Source organism: Neodiprion fabricii, chromosome 3 (assembly GCF_021155785.1).
Source record: "Neodiprion fabricii isolate iyNeoFabr1 chromosome 3, iyNeoFabr1.1, whole genome shotgun sequence".
Lineage (NCBI taxonomy): Eukaryota > Metazoa > Arthropoda > Insecta > Hymenoptera > Diprionidae > Neodiprion > Neodiprion fabricii.
Window position 1 is genome coordinate 25,499,031 of NC_060241.1, and position 23,192 is coordinate 25,522,222.

General features: G+C 39.9%; 1 protein-coding gene and 1 long non-coding RNA gene across 8 annotated transcripts in view; one reads left to right on the top strand and one right to left on the bottom strand.

Annotated features, from left to right (window-relative positions):
* Positions 1-3,057: 3,057 nt before the first annotated feature.
* LOC124178476 (ATP-dependent helicase brm) overlaps positions 3,058-23,192 on the bottom strand; it is a 102,690-nt gene continuing 82,555 nt past the window's right edge. Inside the window, exon 22 of one of the 2 annotated variants that reach the window (XM_046561849.1) lies at positions 3,058-3,314. The gene's annotated coding sequence lies outside the window, so the exon portion shown is untranslated. Of the gene's footprint in view, positions 3,315-6,522; positions 6,541-23,192 lie in introns of those variants that run through there. The other variant, XM_046561850.1, reaches the window with a different exon arrangement.
* On the top strand, positions 8,850-17,785 carry LOC124178489. 6 transcript variants are annotated; one of them, XR_006869817.1, is made up of 4 exons: positions 8,852-9,281; positions 9,722-9,977; positions 10,335-11,135; positions 17,408-17,785. It is a non-coding gene; the product is annotated as an uncharacterized LOC124178489 (long non-coding RNA). The 6 variants fall into 6 exon arrangements; XR_006869819.1 differs by having other exon boundaries at positions 10,514-11,135; XR_006869814.1 differs by having other exon boundaries at positions 8,850-9,281; positions 9,722-11,135.

Here is a 23,192-nt window from a genome sequence, read left to right on the forward strand (position 1 = left end):
TTTAGGCGATTTTACCCATTTCTGATAATCCATATCTGGATGTGACATTCACGGAATACGTGTCAAAGATGTTAGAGATTTTTTATAATTTATGTCATTTCGAAACTTTCAGGGACTTCTGAGATTTCAAATCATGTCGTAGGATTCCATGAGTGCAGTGTACGCCAGACTACCTCGCCCCTGTACTATTTAGTACTATCAAGAGTTCGCATTTCGTTGGTGATTAAGATTTCGGTTGTGCAGTTTGTGCCGCAAATTGCAAAAGATTTCACCTCCTAATCGCGCATTCGCGTAAATGTCCGAGTGTATTGTGTTTCGGAAAGTCCTTGCATGGCTAGTTAATCCGGCGAGTAATCACACGAGTAAATCCAATCCGCAATCGGACACGACTTGGCTTACGGTAAATTACTTTAATATGCAAATCGCCCTGCAAAACGACGGCGCAACCTGATCAGGACTGAAAGGTGTTTTTGAATGAGCTCTACTCTCTAGGCGAAAGATAATGTTTGTTTAATTAAATCTAACAGTCTGACGCGCGCTCGGTTATCGCTGCGATCTCCCTCGAAAATTTACCGTTGGCCATTTCGCCAGGAATAGTATAAGGATACTTAATCTCTACTCTAATTTACCATACACCCCGCCGAGGGGCTATTATTTACTCACTCGTAATATACGGTTATTGCAGATTTGTTCAAACAAACGTCAAGATCACAGGTATAACACCCGCATGTTTAAATAGTTAGCAATCATCTCTGCAGTGTATACAAAATTGCATTTTCATTGGTAGCCGAATCTCCCCCGGTTTATATTACACTCCGACGTTTATCTCAAAGACCAGCGAAAATGAAGTCTCACGTGAAGTGATTAAATAGCGCCATTCGGGGATGGAAAATTTTTTTTTTTTTTGCATCGTGATAATCCCGTATATTTTAAACGTAAAGTCTTACAGATCATTCTCGCACTGAATCCATCCGAGGATGCGCATTTGACGCATGGACGTCAATCGCAGAAGTTTTGATACCGACCTTATCTGCCACTTACGTCTCAACGAAATTTTTATTGAGACTCAAAACTCCTGACGTTGATGTCAAATCAAACACGTTCACTGCCAGAACAGCTGAATATCAAGGGATACTTCACCAATACTTTAGTATAAATTCAGCTGAAGCTAGTAGCCAGAGTTAGCAGCCAAACGTGTCAAACTTTCTAGAAATAGAAAAACGCATTTCAGTTTTATCCTCATAATTATATGAAACTATTGAGGGTTCAAGGTATTTGACGAAATTTTTATTTTCGGACTTCAATATCTTCTTCGAATGAACGTTAGAACGTTTGGCTGATAATACTGGCTGTTAGCTTCAGCCTCGTTTAGCATAAATTAGAACCGTTGATGATAACGTGATTCTGAAATATGCTGAAACAGTGAATAAGAAAACATTAGTTATCGACGTCGGCTTACTGCCAAAACACAGCTCTAAATGTTTGTTTGGTTGAAACAACAAATTAAGTTGTGAATTTTATGCCAGTAGTTGCGGAAGCCGCTTGCAATTTCATAGAGAATCGATCCCGGTTAAGCCGATTTCACGCCCATGACTGACGGTCCCAGTATAATACCAATTTCTGTACCCTGATCAGAAAGGGTGAATGTAACAACCTGGCCAGTCAGCAAAGTCCTAAGAAGGGTTGATGAGAATCTTTACGTACTTCAAATGAAGATAGGGCGAGTGTAATCCGTCCACTTAGCATCTGATCGCTATCTTATACCGGAAGCAAGATTCTATCAACTATTGTTCGCTCCACCTCTTGAAAGGTCTACGGAAGGCGACCATTAACGAGAACGTTTTCCAATTCCAATGTATCGTTAATGATACAATCCCTCCCAGACCAAAGCTTGTACGGAATATGAATAAGCCAAGCGTTAAAGAAGACCTGACTTCCATTTAATCGTTCGCAGCGATCAGCCCTCGTATTTCATGCCGGAAAAAGAAATTCCATCATCTTATATCCTTTGTAATTTCTACCGACAAAATTCGATTCAACTTTACGCCATCGTCGCCTGAGAGTACGTCGAAGGGTCTATAAACCTTTCGTTGATAAGGGCACGCCGTCGTGGGTGAAACTTTGCGGGGGAATTTCATGCGGTGGTTTGGTTTTGCGTTACATGTGGTATCGCGGGGGTTTCAATATGGATTGAACTTTCAGAAACCGGAATATTGAAAGCCAGGAATATGAGGTACAAGGGCGTTACGATGTAACTTGAGACCATAAATTTCTCAGGATTGTTCAACTATGATGCACCAGAAAAGTCGGAGCGGAACTTGTAGCCGGGAATAAAATATGAGCTACTCATTATCAGGATTCTGAGTTCGCCTATGGCAGTTCCGTAAGTTCTTCTCGCGAGACGTAATAATCTAGTCCATCCCAACGTGGCTACCAAAATACAATTTGCATTTGATATAATTCACAATTACTCACGGGCCGGGTACGTGAATATTTAAGTCACGTACTGCTAAGCTAAGTTCGCAATTTAGACGGACCACTGGGTCGAGAGGCATGAAACACTTGGCAACGCTTACAATTCGAACCCGATAAGGTCCAGGGTCCAAGGTAATTGCTTGCGGTAGGGTAAGGTTGAGCTTTTCGCTTGATCTCTTCAATGTACACGTGGCGTTCCCCGCAAAGTTGCCAATATTCTGCGGTGAATATGTTTGCTTTAAAGGTAATTAATTATCGTCGACGTATAGCAGTACGGTAAATAACGCAGCGCCGTACCGCATTTAGGTTTATTACCAAGTACCATAATAATTTGATACAGTGGCCCCCTTCATAATGAATAACTCAAGGACTGTACACTAGCTTACCATTCGGTGTATTATTCAAGGTGTTGGTACATCCGTTTTGGTAATCAATTACGAGTAAGCTCTGACCAGAAAATTCCAATTTACTTTACAGGTTTTACGATCGAACTTCTCCGCGTCAAGGAGTCCGCGAATAAAGAATAAACAGACTTACTTGCGTATCGATGGTGAAAATTTGTAATTCCGTATTTCCATTTGTACAGATTGATTATGTCCATCCATTATCCTGGCAAGTTCAGCTTGCTGATTCATACGCGGTGATAATAACCTCCTTACCGCTTAAAGACCGTGGCAAAGTTTAAGCGTACATAATCCAAAACTTCTCCGAAGCCTGAGCTGTTAAAACGGATGCTTGCAGCAGCTTGGTAAGCGGAACAATTTCGAAATCAATTCGAGAGTTTTTCTCCGGGCTGCAGTTCTTCTAGTATAAAACTCGGAGAGAAAGTTTTTCCTCCGCTGAAAAAGATGGAGGAAACAAAGGTAATAGGATAAAAAAACAAAAAAAGTGGTGAGATTTGGCAAGTTTGGCAAAGGTCATTCACGGAGTCGCGCAATGGTTCCCGATCGCCAGGATATTCCCTCCCGGTCAGCCGCACATGTCCGCTCTCACCGATATACGGACACATAAGAGTCGTCCCCCTTGAGCACATTATTAATAAACTTGTTCACGTCGTCCGGCGTCGCACTTTATACGACTTTCACGTATCCGCCCTCGCCCGTTCCCGGGCTTCGAATGTCTCGCCAGAACGCAACCCCCAAGACTAGCCCGAGTCCCGAGGGAGGGGAAAATTGAGTTCCCATCGCTTAATTGAATCAAACTTTCGGCGTCAAGGGTCTGCGAAGTCAATGAGCAACTCACCTGTGTAGCTTTGTACGTGTCGTTTCGAACACCTCGATTCCAGTTTCCTTATTAGACCTGCTCTGCGTATCACTCCAAATAGCGATGGAATATTATTACTTACAAGTACACGGAATTTTAATACTTATTACGTGCGTGAACGTGGTAAATATAATAGTACAAGTATAATACTTGGTACCAGACTACGGGTACCGATAGTACAGCATGCCTCTGTGCGTGATGTTTGTGCGTTGTGAGAAAGTCAAGATCGTATATCTCGTGATCAACTTTGGCAAAACGTCATTGTTAAGGCATGGCGCGAATATAAAAAATTCCGCATTGATTGATCAGCTGCCTCAAGGGAATCTGTTCAGCAATGACGTGAAAATGTGTACGCGATACGCTTTAGATTTTAATACACCCACACGAAAATTTGTTAAAGGATTCCGTGGTTATACACCCTTTGGCTTTCTGTCACACGAGCGTGAAATGTATTCTACCTCAGAATGAAGTTTAACGGCTTGATGAGACGTCAATCTTCGTCTGTTCTATGACGAAAGCGGTGTGACTCGTCTCGCTGTATCTTAAAAGAGTTTTCAAATCTAATAATATAATGTAACAAAAAATCTATCAATAGACAAAAATGAATAGAATGAAATCTGAGAATACAAAATCTTACAACAATGCAAAGTTATCTCAGGAAACAAACAAATGATGTGCATGAAGTTTCTGTTTAGGTGACAGACTTTCCATTGGAAGCTATGGTGATAAATTATATTACGTCGATAACAGCATTGATCTCCCCCTGTATGGTCTCTCGAAAAGCGAAAATGCAGAAGTAGCGACGGTCAACATTCTCGAAATAGAAAACGATCACCTAGAGTCTAGGATGTTTTATAACTACCAACCAAAGCATACCATCAATGTTTTCATGCTTATACTACGAGGAAAAGTGTGAGATTCGTAAACTGAACCGAAAAAGAAAGAAAAGCGAGGGGAAGTGTGTGGCGACGCATAATTGCGGTGCTGTGGTGTGGGAGGTTCAAAACGGTCCGATCAGACGCTGTGCAAACAAACCATTTGGAAGCGCGGTTGGAGGCTTTAAAACGGCTCTGAACCCCTTAGATCGAAAATGATGGAGAAGAGGAAAGAACAGGAAATTCGTCACCATTGGTTCTGCAAACCTCAAGTGCGTGAAATGTGTGCGAATGTTTGGAATTCGCGGCAAAATCGTAATACGTTCTTAATTGACATTGAAGTGTGAAACGCGACATTAATCAAGAATTCTAGACAGATCTGTTGCACGAAGAAGTCGAAATTTCAACGAAACAAGCAGGAAAAATCGATCACTTAGTCAGAGACAGAGGTAAACTATTCTAAAATGCAGCATCTACCGGACACCAAGTGAATTCATGAATTTCTAAGACTTCAAATGATTCCACGTGCTCAAAAGAAGTTCAATAAACCGGAAGAATTAGAGAATATTCACTGTTTGTGGTCACCTTTGCGAAGTTCTATATGTATCAATGAGTAGAAATCTCTTTAAGCACTCAATTCATTACCAATATCCGGCTTTAAACAAGTTTTATAGAAAAGTTTTTAATTTTTGATACACATTATTACTAAAAATTGGTGTTCACTTACAATTCGGGCAAAGTACTTTTGTACCATTAGTGGGCGTAATCTTTAATTACTTGCAATATATATAGCCACAACTGGTACCAACTAAGGTGACCAAAATCGGTAGACATTTTACCCAACAATTCTATTTATACATAAATTCATGCGAGTTGAAGTGACATGATTTCAAGCGACTTTATGAGAGTTCATTTATTGAATTAAAAGGAGTTCTTATCCGAGTTCAAGTAAGTTTGTACCAGCCTTTCACTACCTCAATACGATCCTCTTAGAGTCGTAGTAATCCTTTACTGATGAATAGTGTCGTACGAAAATATGCTATAATGCAATTTTCCATACTCTGAAAGTTGATCTTGTGATGAATTGTTAAAGTGGCGCTGAACCATCCAAGTCCAGGAGTTTATTCCGAACATGCCTTTCCACATTATCAAATGAAATACGAAATTCCGTGAATTTCTCGTGGCAGTTGGTAAAATGCGATCGTGTACTCCTTGCCTGGACGTGCCGTACATACGCGTAGCCGAATGCAGGTACCTCAACATTATATGTGGTGTTGGCAAGTCGTACGTATGAGAGGGTAGGTTGACGTCTAGAAGTGAAGGAGGGAAGACGAATCGTTACAAGTATTTTAGACACGTTGCCGAATAAGATTATTTAATTAAAACTCCGCAGCTGGTGCAGCCCGGTTCTAGTAGGGCAGAATCCAAAAGTTATAAGGATCTTCTTCTTTCTGTGAAGAAACGAGCGGACGGGCTCAACTGGCCACTCGACGAGCTGGACTTTGGGCCCCTCTCGTCTTTCCACTCTCGCTCTCTCTCTCTCTCTTCATTGCCGGAAGTAGACCGGGCAGAGGAAGAGGGATGAAGATACGAAAGACAGAAGATGCGAGTGGAAGCAGAAGTGGAGTTTTAGCCTCCCGCAACTGCCGGTCCGTGTTCGTTCTCGTGACTCGGTTGTATGATTGAACACTGGCTGACGACGGCTCGAATATAATACCATACGTACAAAGTTTTGCAATTTACCGAACTTCCCACTGGATATAGCCGACTATCCAGGGATAACGTCAAGCTGCGGGGATTATAGAAAAAGAAAGTTAACGCACCTTGCCTTATAAACGACAACCAAGAGTGACCAAGGATCATACCTCGATACGTCACGATACCTCCCTAGTAGCGTTGCCTTCGCTTGCAGAAATTAGAGAAGATTCTGTGGAAAGAAACGTATGATCACGTTGCAAGTTCTCATTTACCCTTGAATATCGAATACTCGTATGGCAATTGGGATTATACGTCGAGGTAATGGATTGGCGAAAAGATTTGTCCCATGGTTATTGATCAACTCATCTATCTAGTCAATTGTCTCTCGTAAATTGAGCTGCATGATCTGCAATTGATCTGCACCTGTCACTTATTGTAGGTGACAGAGGGTAGGGCTGTTGCTACAATGTGAGCTTGGATAAACAAGGGTAGGATGTTTTTTCCGATACTCAATTTACGCGGCCTCCAGTCGCCAGGACCGTGCAATTTATGATTTGAAATTACCGTACGGCGGAAATGAGTTAATTTCTCTGTACGCAGGCACGTCACAAAGATGGAAATATCCACTCTGCAATATATTGACAACGAACATATATGTAATGGTAATAAATCTCCTGCCTGTCCAAATGTTTGCCGTGCATTAATAGCGACATCAATTGCAAACTTTACTGAAGCGGTAGGAGAGAAAAAACAAAAAAAAAAAAAAAAAAAAAATGCTTGGCAAATATTTTACAGGCGTATTAAAACACAGACACAAAATCAATATGCTCTTTGCTAATGCGTTTGCGACTATTTTTCAACGCTGATTTCACGTCAAAGAAAGCAGTGCAGGCAAGAATATCTTGGTTAAAATTTAAAAGTTTATTAAAGCCTAAGAACTACCAAATTTTCAATGTTCAGTCACTTTTCATCTCTTGCGACATATTTTTCTTTTTCCTATCACGACTCCGTCTCGGCGTTACTTGGGTTGGTTTCGCTACGATTACACGAACAATTGGGGCAAGTGTGAATAGTAAGCGAGAAAATTTAAAGATATTCAAAACGTTTTCTTCGCCCAACGAGCCTGGAAATTCAGCCAGTCTTAAGCTGGTTTTGTTCATTATAATTGGCCGGTTTTTATTATCGGAGTAGGATTTGATATTTTCGCATGAAAGTACGCGCGTATCTAGCTTGTGCGAGTCCTAATTCCAGGCTAATTACAATATTGTGTATCATTCACCAGGAGCTTCAGACGAAATAAGTATCTTAGGGTGAATGCTGACTTAGTCCGACGAAGCCGCCACTCGAACTCTCAGTAAGCTTAGCAGGACGAAACAGCTATTTCGGAGGTACGGAGTCGTCTGCGATTACCGCCTGTGAATGAAAATATTCTCCATCGATCTTGGTTGAAAATGCCTCCGCTTGTTCGCGCGCCGCCGCCTCGTTATACAAACCGAAGAAACCTTCTTGCCTCGAGAGATGTGAGAACGGGTTCTCAGGAGATTATATACCTACCTAAGCATCATCGCCCGTACGGAGAATTTACTTTGAAGCTGACGCAGAGTCTCTCTGCCTATCTAGCTTCTATTTCAAATTTAACGAGATAGCAATTACAGTCAGATTCCCAAATATTTCCGTGCTCCGCATATTATAACTTCAATTAGAGAGGTCTGCAGGTCGATATTCCGATAGGTTGTATCCACGATCACATCCAGAGTGTGTTCCAATCGCTCCTGAAATTACAAAAAAAAAAGAGAGACAGGAGCTGCAGAGTTGCGTGAAATTGCGTAGTCGATTCTTCGTTTCAACCGGTGCAATCGCAACTGGACTGTATTCCAAAATCCTTGTCATTTACCTGCCGGTCGCGATTTTCAAATTATTACCATCGTTTCCGAACCAATGAATAGGTATGATGCGGACAAACTATTATTTAGCCTCGTCACTCGGCGTTACTCTCAAATTTTCCGCACACGGTTTACCCCGTTCATTTATTCCAACAGCGTTGACTCCACTCCTGTATTTATGCCGAATAATTTTTTATTTTCAAGAGAATAACAGCGAAGGTACTAATTTTCACAGTCGAGTTGACTATCGAATGAAAATTCTCTGTAGACACGATAATAACGCGAGTTCCCCATTTATTAGCATCTGAACTTTCGAGCTTGCGGAGTTTTTCCCCTGTTTTTAATATAGACTGAAAATCCTGCAAATTCAATGTCACGCGGAAGACTGCACCGGAAGCGAAACGTTGCACAGTTTTTATTCGATTTTTGAACGGCCGAGGAATTGAAAAAAAAATGTATTTATAATAATTCAAGTTATTCGAAATTGCCAAAATACGAAAAATCGTGGCGATTTCGCACGGGAATGCAGGGTTCGAGGTAGAAAAGCCGAAATCACGAAACGTGCGGGGAAATGCGAAGGCAGTCGTGGTACGCGTTCCGGCGCCTGGCGTCGAGACGGGGGTGGGAGCTTCCCAATAAAGCTCGGAGCGTCCCGTCGACTGGCAGTCAGCGTCGCGACGCCCACGAGCAAGCAGCTTGCGGCAATTCGACGTCAGGTTAAGCAACACGTGGTTTTGCTCGAGTAGAACGTGGCGGATACGAGAGTAATTCTTGGGTTTTTCGATCGGTCCTTTTTTTAATTCTGGTCAAAATGCTAAATACGAAAAAGTCCTCGTAACGCGCGAACGATTTCGGAAAAACCGCGTATATTATACGTTATTTTTCTACGATGTGGAACAAATTGTGTCACAGAAGTAGAAGACGAAAATTGGTAAAATTACGCGAAAGGAGATCGGCTTGAGTGACTTTCGCGTGACGTGTTTGCAGACGAAGAGATAAATAGTCAATGCGATTTTACTTCTTGGCTATTGCCATCATCGGTAACAGCAGGAGCAGCAGCGACAGGAATTTCCCATCAGTGAAATTTGTAAACCCAATTTCATATACGAACTTTGTAAAACGGTACAAAGTGCAGAGTTCATAACTCACTGTACCGAGAAATCGATTTCTAATTATTTACAAGTACAAAGGACCAACTGCGGAGCGAATGTTTCAACGTTAACCAGATTCCAACAATTTTTTGTTACTTTCACAAAGCTTTTAGCGAGAAAAAAACGAGAGAAATTTTTTTTAAAAAACCGTCAGAAGCAGTATAAAAATGAAAAGATATCCAATTTTGATCGAGTTTGTTGAAACGCTCGTTTATTAATAATGTGAGAAAATTCTGTTCCATAAATTATCCAATTTTCGGAATATTTTTCACCTTCTTCCGTGAAATACGGAACTGCAATTCTTCGTCGATTCAAGACGTCTCTTTGCATTCCTCGGTCCGTGTTGACACTCCACGGAATTCTATTACTTTTTCAGACTGCGCTGCATTTAAATTCCCATCCAACTACGTGCATCTCACTCTGTGAATACCTTTGCGTTTTAAACGAGAACAAAAGTATCGAAACATCTCTGAATCGAACACATAGATTGATTTTCTACTGTGCAAAACTTGGCTCCAGATTTACAGAACACCTACTTCCCTATTATTCTCCAGTGAATCTAATTTAAAGTTTCTCAACTGTGAGATGTATTCGTTTGCCAATGCGGTTTGAAGAAATCGAGATGCAATCCGGTATAATTTATCAATACGCTTCACTTGTAGTATATGGGACGTACAAGTTGATAAACTCAATATGAACGCTATAGATTTACAAATAAAAAAATTCAATCACAAATCATTTCCCGATTATTTGAAAAACGTTCAACAATAATCAATTATTATTATCATACGCGTGGTGAGCAATAAACTTCCATGGTAGCCTCAAAAATATTAATTGTTCCTGTTTTTGATACTAATGTCACAGAATAAAGCTTGCCTGATGTGGCACATTTTCAATTCATATTAACGGAGTTTTATGGAGAGACTCTTGCACGTTGAATAGGCTAATTAAATAAGCTAATTAAGCAATTTATACTATATTACGTCCAGGTCAACGAACGGTGGAATGTGATTTTGTTCCGGTAAAGTGCACCGTGACGAAAAAGCGGGATGAGATTATAGATATCGAAACGATAGCCAAATAAAGTAACGCGTTCTCCTGGTTCAAACTCCTTTGTTAAATATCGGTGATCGATCGTTCGCAATCTAAAAACCATTTGATTTGACAGTTTGTGTGTTGTAGAATACAGAGGTGAAAAGAGAAGGAAAAGAAAGCAAAAACTCTAGCCGAAGATTGAGATCGATTTTAACCATGTGTACGTGAAATGAAAAGCCGGTGAATAAAAGAAAAAAAAGGGAGATTCGAATCGACGAGGCACGCGCGATAATGATAAACATTCAGTTTGCCGAGCGTAAACCTGTTGAAGAAGAAGTGAGCACGTCGATGCGCTTCGAGAAGACAAGGGGTCGAGGCGGTTGACGAGGGTAGGCGGAAAGAGAAGGCTTCGATAAGAAGAGGGCAAAGACGATCGGAGATAAAGAAATAACAACGATGTCGTGCGAGAAGGCGTCGCGACGCCTCAGATCCTTAATAGTTAAGGCGAGGAGACTCGGGGTGACGGCTGAGGAAGTCGCCGCTTTACCTACGGCCAGGAAACTCGCTGCGCCAAAGACGGCGAACTTCTGGTCCGTCGGATTCGCTCTGATCACGCTACTCGGTGCCGGCATCCTCCTTATCCTTATCTGCGCCCCTTGCCTGGCGAAGAGGGCGGCGCGCGACGTTCGAGTGTTTCCTTAATAAACGCCACCCTCGAACCCCGCGCCCTCAACCAGAAGGAGAACTTTGACAAGGTTAGCTCAAGTTTGTCTTTCCACTCGGGGGTTAACCACTCAATTTTTCTACAAATCAGATTTCACAATTTCGAGGCTGTGAATTATAACTCGCTCGAGTACGCGGGGATTTTGGGATGAAATTTTCACGGACTGAATCTAAATCCAAATCACAACGCGATGTTAAATCGACATGTTCAACTGGCGCGTTATTTTTACGCACTTGTCGCATCACAACGGCGGATCGGCAACGCAAGCTATATTTTGAAACACGTACGTCGCGATATCAAATTTAGCTTCGTGAAAAACTCCCGATTTCTCGAAAGCGCGCAACAGTTTTCACTTCGTTTCGGTGAAGTTACGAACTGTCGAAGAAGACGTTAAAAGAGTTCGTTAATTTTCCACAATGTATCACAAAATTTTAATGCCTACTGACATGGAACTTCAAGGGTAGCGCGAAAGTGGAAAATTTTTTAAAAGTGTGTCAAAAAATTTTACGGGGCTTGAAGAAATTCCAGAAAATTCCGAGCGATCTTCGCCGACTTCAGATGATTTGAAAACATTTCACTGACCGCTGGTAACCCGTCACTTTTTACCTAATACGTTTGCACTCGAGACACTGATAGCAGAAAATCGGATTTCAAAAGAATTCAAAATACTCGGTAGAAGAAGAAAACTCTATCTCGATTAGAGAACTTTAGAAAAATCCGTTCAATATTTACTTACAAATACTTTTGATAAAAAACAGCTGCAAACAGTGTGCTAAGATATACAGGTACACCTGACATTTGGCCTCACCTTACACGCTACGTCTTATCTATTTTATTATCAATGGCCGAGGTTCAAATTATACCGAACACTGCGTACAAGACCATGGAATAAAAATCAGGGAATGACTGGACTTACCCTTAGTATTAAGAAACGCTATTAAATTGTAAGATACCGTAACTTTTCCCTTTTCCGACTATTTCACGACAATATAATTCTATTGGCAAGACATTTGAGCAGCAGCCATTGTTCCAATTATACAACAAGGTGCATTACTATGAGTTTCCTCTTTTAATATAATCGCGTCAAAATGAACTATCCTTCGATTCTCACTTCACGAATTACCTACACTCGTGTTTGCTTTCGTATCTGCAGAGAGACTCGCTGCAGAAATGTAACCTGAAGTCGGAAGAATTGTCTCTTCCTTGCATTTTTTTTTTTTTTTTTTCACTTTCTTACATGAAAAAAGTAGTTCTTTCCACTTCTCTTCGAGCTCTTCTTTCTTGTCTACTTTAATTATGACTTCTCAGAGTTGCCGGGTCACGGGTTCTGGACGTCTGCAACTGCACTCGCTTCTACATATTCATGGAGAGTCGCTTCTGCACGCTTCTTCCTTCCGAACGTGCCGGGACACTCGGCCATTCTTTACTTGCGCTCTGGCTCCTCTCCGCGAATTGCTCCATTGCATGTTTCTGCTGCAAGATCTTATTGGACGTAGCAGTTTTCTTTACGAAACGAGGACAAGGAAATTTTTATTCGGTTGTAACTCTGTTGATTCCTCAAGTTTTCGATCAACTAAATACTGAACTGGGAAAAATTTCATTTGTTACACGATTACTAATCGATCATAGTAAAATCGGTACCGTTACGATAGTGGTTTATAATATTGTTTCAAATCCAAGTAAATTCCCTACAAGTAACTATTTAGTGTCATCATAGTTGCTAATATTACATTTTCTGGTCAAAGCTACGGCCAATTTGTTTGTTTAGTTGTCTGCATTTTCTTTGTCAAATGAGGCATCTAGATCAATTTGGTGGTTGTAGTTGAAAATAAAAAAAATACAAAGTAAACAATCAAAGACTGTATAATTACGGAAACTACAAATTTTCATCGTTGCGATTATGACCTCTTCTCACTTGTACATAAATCAAACCAACTTTTACTTAACTGTGAGCTTAGGCAAGTATTTGATTGCTTGAAAATTGTCGGCTGATGAAAAACTCTGCAATGCTTCGAAGTTACGTATAACTGTTGGTTATAAATTTTCGAATGACAGCCGCTAAAATACGAGCAACTTTAGAAAAGGTTTGATACTTAGAACGTTCGAAATGATTAGTATCTGGTGTTTCTTCAGCTAATTTTAATGTTATTCGTTCATTTTGATTTGAAAAATCTTACATTACAGTATAATTATAACGTGCAAGTTTCGTTGTTGACGAAAATCTGGTTCATCGTATAATACTTATATTCAAACCTATCTTTATCCATTCCACGTTCTAATTGTAAAACCTTCTTTCAAATTGTTGATATCATTAACTTGATGCTATTCGAATTTTCCTCAAATTCATTTCCATTACATACCTATTATTATAGTGGGAATATTGTTTCATTCGTGTTCACAATCATGTAACGCAAATGAGACTGGTACAGACCGGTTCATCCTTAAGGATTTATTTTTCAGCATTAATTCCGCCTTTCAAACTTTGGTTTGTCAATTTTTTTCTCAATACTTTCATAGTAAAACACACCACCTGAAATGCGTTCTTGAAGGATGTGTTCCGCTCTCGCACGCTAACAGATGTAGACGTATGCAGAACACATTTATATTACGGCAGCAGTGGTAGCAGTAGAAAACGCCTGGCAAGATCAGACGGTGCCGGCATGGAATAGAAAAGGCGCGAATCATTCGAGCCTTGCGGAGAGTGGAAAGTGAAATGTCTCCCCCCTTCCCCCCCCCGTTGCAGCAATCGAGCATTGCTATCCGATTACCGTTTTTTTGGCACATATTGCTTTTTTAAAATTCAAATTTGCTCGGCAAGATCCGTGTAGATACGTAACACGTTTATAAATATTTCCCTTGATTACAGTATAGATGATGCGAATAACAGCAGATATGATTCATTCGTCCCTCAAACTCTGGGCATGTAATTTCGGGTGTATGAATTATGGCGAGATAATTTTGAGGAAGTTACGTCCAATTAGTGTAACACCGACCTTTTGCCGTTCCGGCAGACTCGTGAATATTTCATCCCTGCGCTCGTTCACCTCTCGGTTATTCCATATTCGCCGAGGAAAGTTGCTCGCTTTGTTCATTTTTGTATTCATCCTTTTTTCCGCACCACAGAGCCCCTTGTGCCGCGGCGATGTTTTTCCTCGGCGATCTAATTCCTTTCGCCTAGCTACGTAAAGCTAGCGGCAATTTTATCCAATAGAGGGCAAAGGCGTGCTTGGGCAAATACGTATACCGCACAGGCCGCATAATTAGGTACAATCCAATGTGTACAAAAGGGCGTCTTCGTTCCAGACAACAGAGTGGCGATTACTCGAGGTACCCACAATGGAAGTAGATTATAAATTTACGGAAAATTCGATTAATAAATGATTTCCAGGTACAAAGAAAGATATTATTCGCGAAGGAAACGCGAATTAAAATGAAATACTCTGTAACCATAGAGGAGGAACCGCATAATATAACACGGTTTTTGCTCTGGATCCATCTCGTGCATTATTCCGTTTCCCGGCTGCTCTTCGGAGGGAAAAAAAAAAATTCAATCTAAGCGTTTCTTATATCAGATAGATTGCGCAGAGAGGAGATGGAAATGCTTTTGCTTGCAGTCCAAGGGAAGCAAAAAAATTTATTACCACTAATATATAGGTTATAAATTCTTGTCACCGTGGAAGGAACGCAGTTTGTCACCTTATTTTTTAACACAATCGTAAACACGGCAGTGCTTTTTGAAGTCTTGAATGCTCACTGCTCAGCCGTATTTAATGATATGATCTTGCATCAAAACAATATTTAGAATTTAATTCTATTTGTATAAATGTAATTCTCTGCAACAGTGTCCGTTCAGTTCTGCGCGAATGGTTCAGAAGGTATATAAGCCTCGGTTCGAAGGTCAACTTTAGGTAAAAAATCAGCTTTAAACTTCGTGTTTAGTGGATGAACTGTACTACACCGACTTTACTGCGAAAATTCATGCCGAACTTTTATAGAGAATTTAATTCCTGGTTGAAATGTTTAATATTTAAAAAATTCAACGTGGCGGATCCAATACGACGGACGAAAATTTCAAATTTGATCGAATACGGTCAAAAAACTCTACGCATCCATCATACAGAATTTTCAAAAGCAGATTTCAGATTCGTAATCACCGATCCCAAAAACTTCTAATTTATGTGCAGAGGGGTAACTTTCTCAGAAATGAATTATTTCTTCAATGTTTACCATTTTTGTCAATCAATTTGTATCTAACAACAATAACTCACATTACATCGCAACAATTACTCTCGAGTGTTGAAAACCTGTAAGAAATAGCAGAAAACCGCAAAGAAATATCTTGAAAAGTTTTCCAAATATACAAGAAACGGATGTAAAGTAGGTGGTAAAAATACTTATCACTATGTCGCAAAGGGTCAAAGCCTTTTTTGAATAAAAAAAATTTAATTTGTAGCTAAAAATATATGTTATACCTACATACATTCTCGTAGTTCCAGGACCATTAAACCCTTATCGCAGTAACGATAACCGTTTTACAAAAGATTTTTAGTAACTAACGTAAAAACCGAAATTTTTGCTCAAGATCAACGGACGCACTAGAGGACGGCGTGCCACGGGGTGTTTCAGTTCGTCGGACATTTCAAAAGCTAATGACGCGTCCCTTACGCCTCCCTACCCTACGCAACCCCCAAACTTCTTCTCTGTCCCTGCAGACAACCCTCGGAGTAAACACAAAACCGTTTTCGCCCGTCGCTTTTCGGGAAATCACCGAACTCAATAGCGCGAATTTGGAGGGACGCGAGAAGAAAGCAAGCGACAGATCAACCGACGACGAGTCAAAAACACTTTCGCGTAACTAAGACTGTTTTTTTGCCGATATAATTGCGTTATTGTCTACAGCAATCGGGCTGCGAGTCGTGTCTTGTATTCACTTCGTTCCACGCGATTTTTCTTTGGATCACTTTTGCTTCGAGATCTTTTCGCTTCATCTGTTCCAACGTCGATTGGCAATCATCCATCGTTGTACGATTGATCACGATCGTACGCTGTGTTAGGTATCGTTGAATTCGACTTAGAATTTATTGTCAAAATCGAAAGGAAACTTGAAGATTCTCGCTTCTCTGGTTCGACTGGAAATTTGAAATATAAGACATTTTTTCACGCCAATTTTTCGCATTAGCTGCATCCACAGTTTGTGATGCTGGATCACGCACATTATAAATCAGAATTTTTCCAATAAAGAACCTCTCCAACTTCTCATTTATCGACGATAATTAATCATTAAATTACGAAAGTGCACGATAGTACAAATGTTTTCTAGTTTTTTTTAATCCTTAAATTGTGAAAAATCAAGTTCTGCTGCATCTAAATTACATTTACAGAATGTTGATGAAAAAATACATACATGTATAACATAACATGCACGAATATGAGGTTGAAACCGTCCAAAAATTTGCAGGTAGAGCATTGCATGTTATATGTATGCAATGTTCACATCCGAATTGAACGCGTGATTGTATCCGTAGATAAAATCGCCTATTTCAAGTACAGTCACCTTATGGTGTAGTGTGTATTATTCGTGAAATCCATTCGATCTTTGAGTTGGTTTAAAATTCGTATGTTTCGAAGATTGAAATTTTACGAGGCGCTGTTTCGCTGATTGGCATTGTGTACCTTGTGCAGTGGCCGGTCGGTTTCTATTCACAATGCAATTCCCCAGACACAGCTCGCGTGTTCTATAGAATTTCTCCTGGTTTTATTCCAGTTTTAGCTAAAAGTCGTAAAACGGAACAAGGCACCTAAAATACAGGAGATTCGTCAGCCTGGCTGGCGTGGCTTTAATGGATAACGGGAACTGCTGATTTCAACGGTGGATAATCAACGGCCACGAAAAAAAAAAACAAAAAAGAAAATAAAAAATAAAAATACACATCAGGGGTAAAAAGAGGAAGTATAAAATAAAAGTACACATCGCGATAGCGCCACGTTTATATGCCATCACGCAACGAAAACTACAATCTGACTGGCAAAAATAATAATGGTCTACCGATATTCTAATTTCGCATTAAGCGCCACCGACTTGATAGGCTTGCATGATAATTTGTTACAGTACAAATACTTTCGAACAGACAAAGTTTCGCTGAATTATACGGCTCGAAAATCTTGCGCATGATCAGCCTGGGCGAGGTTGAAAAATGAAAGCAAACAAAAGGGTAAAAATATGTGAGGACAATTAGATAGACGGAGTGACAAACAAAATCAATAAATTGTGAATTCTAATTTAACATTTTCTCTCTGTTACAGGTTAGACCGCGCAGATTTGCCGCAGCTCGAATTTACGATGGAAGGTTTTGACAGCCTAAAGGCGTACAGTTCCAAATCCGAGGATTATAATGGATTGAAAATTAATTAAGTGGACCCGTGACATTTGATTTAAGGAATTATTTACTCTTGTACTATACTGACTAAGAAAATTATAATGGGATTATAAATTTATGGGCTGTGCAAAGCCGGTATGCGAGTTTATAATTTAACTGAAAAATGTTTGGTACTTTTTGCTTTTCTTCTGCTATTGTTATTATTATGAGTATTATCACCACTATCGTTATCATGTAAAAAAAAAGGAACTGTAATAAAGACTGTATGTACGTACGTAACATATGTAGAAAACGTAAAATTTAATAAGATCACTCATTGAAATGCTTATTATCGGAGTGAATTTATTTATATTGCCTAAATTAATGCATGAAGGGTATTTACTTCTTTGGGATTGTTTAGTTTGAATTTTACAGGGTGAGTAGTTCTACATTTTTTTCATACCACATGTACGTCGATGACGAGGAAACGACATTCAAATAAGCCAACCCTCCATCAATGTTGATAGCGTCGATATATTCAAGAATTGAATACATTCTCGTAGAAGACATTCTGGTTATTACATTCCGGTTTTTCTTGCATACTCAATTTATGTATAATACGAAATTTTCGTGCAGTGATTAGAAAATTCAATATTTTCAAGTGTCCCTATCAAATGCTACACCGAGGTTGATTCTTTCATCCTTCAAAATTTATATCTTCTTGAGACATGAGACGTCGTTCAACGAAACCCTTGTATTCCTCTTAGGAATCGCGTCGTCTTACGAATTTTATAACTAATATATAAATTTCAGGGGAGGAAGAGGCAATTTTATCACGTAATATTCGGCAAGGGTGGTGGCGCAAAAAGCGTACGTGTAGGACAATGTGTGACACGTGGGAAAGTAGGAGACATAAAACGGTATAAGTTACGTCTACATGGGAAATAGGGTAAGGTATAAAATTTCAACACTACCTACTATACGAGAAGAAAAAAAAATGATTAGATCCCATAATAGAGGTATATAACTTCTATATAATATATACTATATATTATGTTATACGAAATACGTAATACTGAAATAAAATTCCGCGCCTTGACTCTTCTAACTTCTAAGATCTTAATAAAAGGTGAGTGAAGAAATGAAATAAATCGCACGACGTGAGTCGGATTTACAGTCTGCTTCACATCATCAGTCGTGGAAGAGTTTGTCTCTGTATGTCTCATCGTTTTTATCCAACGACGCAAGAGGTGGGTTAGGCATGGCAGCAAAGTGCCGCAGGTCTTTAATCCTCATTTTATTGTTAGTCGAAATATTCTGCGAGACAGAGCCGAAAAAAAATAGTTCAATTTCAGCGCAGGCCATGACGAATCGGCCTGCGATTGAAAAGAAGAAAAAAAGAAGAAAGTTGAAAAAAAAACGAAAAAAAAAGAAAAAAGAACGAACAGACCTCGTTAATGAATCCCTCCCGCAGTTTCCCACCGAACCTTGTTTCAATTTTCGATACGATTGGGCGAAACAAATCATTCTACCGATCCACTCGCGTAAAAGCCCTTCTTCCCTTTCCTCGCATAACTTTGACGTTTGAATGCGCCCGAAATTCCCAGAGTGACGATCTCTGCAGCCTCAATTTCGCCACCAGAGGTTAATTTACGTCTCACCTTTCCGTCCTGAGGCGGTTAGTATAAGGCGCAGGTATACGTATAACGGCGTATCCTGGATCCCGATGTAGGTCCGTGCAGCGAGTAGCAATCTAGCCTTGGACGGAGGTAAAAGTTAAACCCGAAGGGTGGAAACGCCTAATAAAATACGCCGATTTAACATTAAGTAGCCAATCGCGGCGGACCAGCACCCTGATGTATTCTATGGGCGAAGGGTTTGATGGGGATCTACGTTGATTGACTGGCGCATTACAAGGGTCCGCGTAGGTGCTACCAAATTATTAAGGGTGACCTCCCACCCTTCGGTTATACCAGTTGAATCGTAGGGCCGCGTATTGCGCCGTCTGAGTGCAACGGCTTCTTCGGGGTGTCCCGTGATTCGCGGTCCGTGAAAAATGAGGACTGCGGTAACTCGGGGAGTTTCTGCTTGTGGTTGTCGAAAAGTCCTCGACTATTCGCATTTTTTACCATCACCGGAAAATTTATTTCATTATAGAATACGTTAAAATACTGCAAACCTAAGAAAATTATAACGCACTAGGACTATTCACTGAAACTTCATCAGAACAATTTAGACTTTGACATTTTTCTCGGAAATTTGTATTTACAAACTATAGGTAAGTAAAAACATTTCATTCCTATACGCTAATCGTCTGCGCGTTTCTTTTAGTTACGTAAAAACGCCAATTAACGCTTTTTTCATATCAGGCTTTTCTCCTCTAATCTTTTAGTGTCGAAATTTTTTATCCCACTCGTACAGCTAAAATAATATTGATAATAAAAACTGACACTCTGCGCTGTTATGGTATGATTACGCAGCGACAAATCTCCTACAGTTTTCGCGCTACGAAGTGGTGAAAAAAGTTATTTATATCGTGTATCTTTATTTTTCTTTTTTTATTCTCCTTTTTTTTTCTCTTGTCTCTATTATCTCCGTGGCTCCTGATATTTCGGTAAAATAACAGGGGCCAGAACGAGGCTACGTAACGCCTTTTATAACCCTCCAGATAACGCTTTATATTTACGCTGTTACCCTTTTTTTTTTTTTTTCTTGGCTTTGAAAAAAATCGATTCACGTGTCCCCATCGATGAATTAATTATTTCAGCGTATATATATATATCGTGTGAAAAAATATACCGATATTACACACACGATGTGAAGTAGGAATCAATTTTCACATTTCCTTCGCTATTCTTGGTGCGGTGTGCGGCAGTATTTCTGGGTCTGATTCTTATACTGGACTGTATACGGAATTATTCGTATGATTGTGAGGTTTTTGCCAACTGGAAGTAAAACGACACCCCCGAGTCGTGGGTATTTTTATCTAGGTATAATTGTACGCGAGCACCGTCGAAGTAGTTATTACAGGTCAGCTGCTTGTACATGCGAAATCACTGGAGAAAACTGCTGCACACCGAATGTATGAATACAACGTGCGGTATAATACTCTGGAGAAAAGTGGTTTCTCGATTATAGCGATACGAATGTAAAATGTATACGCCGATGTGATATGTTCGTTACTTTTAAGACATGAACCACGAGCTACCGGGGAAAAGCGATATGCACAAGATAAGTAAGTATAACTGAGTTTGTGCAGTCGTGTAAATTATAAATAAAAATATAAAAGTCTACATACGCGTAAAGTATATAATGATAAACTTCATTTGTCGTCGTATATATTCACGATCTGTTCATCTTGAACGGGGATCAGAGAAATGAGGGGTACTTTACAATCACTAGAAATTGTGTTAATTCTTTCATACGGTAGTTGCGCGTCTCGAAAATATTGTCAAAGCCGAGGTTATTGCAAGCTAAGCTTATACTTTAATTTTCTTACTTCTCGTCTTTTTATTTCTATCCTTTCTTCTTCGCGAAGAGACGCGAAATTAACTGACAGAGAAACGTAGAAAGTCTCGCGTAAAGTTCCGTGGAAAACTTGTATAAGTTTTTAGATCCCGCGGGCAGTAGTTGCCAGTTCTCTGAAACTTCAAAGACGTCCGGGACGTTAGATTTTAAGTTTCTCTACTCTAAAACGAACGGTGAACGCCGAATTATATAGTTTCGCATATTATTAAGATAAATATTATAATTTTCATATGGAAGGAAAACGCGTGACGGATAAGCGTTATCGTATAAAGTTGTACAGAAGATGGATTCTCTGTATAATGGACGTGTAAAATCACGAAGGGTATTAATATAACACATAAGCGATATTAAACGTACGTTTATCGTCGATGGACTTATGTAGTATTTATAATACGTACCAAGACCGCAAGTTTTATAATAACTACCGTAAAATGAGATCGGAGTCCGTTGTAAGGTGGAACTTTTCAACAGCTAACAATCAGCTGGTTCAACTTAAAAGTTGACTTAACATTTCCAGTGGAGTTAGTTGCGGTTCAATTTTACAGTAACTGCTATTTTCTCCCACTTATTTTATTCCCTTAACGTCCCAACTGCAACGGTAAGTCCGAAAAGAAGGACCCGAGAAACTAGCGAAGCTACGAGCAGAGAAAGTAAGAAGAAAACGAGACACAAACGCGCGCTGGATTCTTCAGCTGGTATTCCGTGGCTTCTGATAAATCTAGAAAATGATCTCTTGAACATAATCATAAATTTTAGTTAAAAAGGTTGCATACAGATCTTGAATGACTAGAGTCAGCGATTTGTGAAATGAGATCTAACGAAATTTGAAAGTTAAAAGCTAGAAGATATAATGTTTGTAGGCTTTTCGTAGACTGGAATTATTTTGAAAAACTTGTGTTTCGTTGTGTTTTTGACGTTTCATCATATTTCGCAGTTGATTACCGTTTGCTGTAATGAAAACTTCATTTTCTGATAATAAAATATGCAAAGCTCGAAGGCCGACATCGATTTTGCCAGATGCTTGTATCCTGATCCGCGTCAAGCACGTATCTCAACATGTGCAAGGAGCCGAAAATTTTGGTTAATGTACGCGGGGCAATACAAATTAATTAATTAGGAATTCCGGTCTGTCCTCCACTGACATCGAGCAATTAATTATTTATTCCGGAATCATTTGTCAAATAACACACTGCATGCGCTTGACTTTGATTCGGTTAATTTGAAAGGTAAACCAACTCTTGGCCAATGCACATATGTATACTCTACACGTATACAAATATACAATTTTCTCATTACAGGTACCAACTGTATATCCTACCTGCCTCTCGATCGGAAAGTGCGTGCACAAATCATTATACAATGATACCCGACAGAATGAATTCTGACTCTGTAGAAATTGACGGGCTGGTGTGATTTCATCTAAATGTATATGGCGATGGATTTTTTCACCTTTATAATTATTACATCCATTTATATATAATGTAGAGTGACAAGGGAAAAATATCTCGTGTCACCTCATCAAAGAAAATATTTCCGAAACTGGTGGCTTGAAATGTGGAAGAAGTAATTACATGTATTCCATATTACAACGAAGGCAAGTTTTTCTCCAGCAAACTTGAGCTCCGATTAAATTATGGAACCTGATCATCGCCCAGCCGCTGTTGTATAACTTTGAATAAATTCGCAGCATCTCTTTCAGACCGCAGCCAGCTTCACACGCGTGTATTAATGGAATCCCATTTTCTCCGGTTGGCAATAAAGTTAGGTTTCCGCACCGATATCGTTTTGTTTGCGACAACGTAAAATGTGTAAAGTACTAATCCACGGAGTGGCAACATGAGCCAGCGAATATTAGAGATAGATTAATCGTAAGTAGCGCGATCAATCTAATCAGCATCAGCAGAGTCGAGGAGAGGAGAAGATCTCCAAGACGCTTTGGCTCATTCTGATGACGCCGCAGCTGCCAGCGAATTGAAACGTTTCAGTTTTTCTTTTACGTAACTACCAAGTCTTCCTCTCGCTATCGAAAACGGATTATGGCGCTGCACTCGGGTCGTGATTCTCTGAGAATAACTCACCGTCTTCCACGGTTCATCGTCAGATGTATTACGACTTTCCGTTCGCCTTCCGTTATCCTCTACTTTCACGGTGCCATTACCCTGCTAGTAGGAGAAGTCGTTCTGTAATTCGGTAATAATACCTTG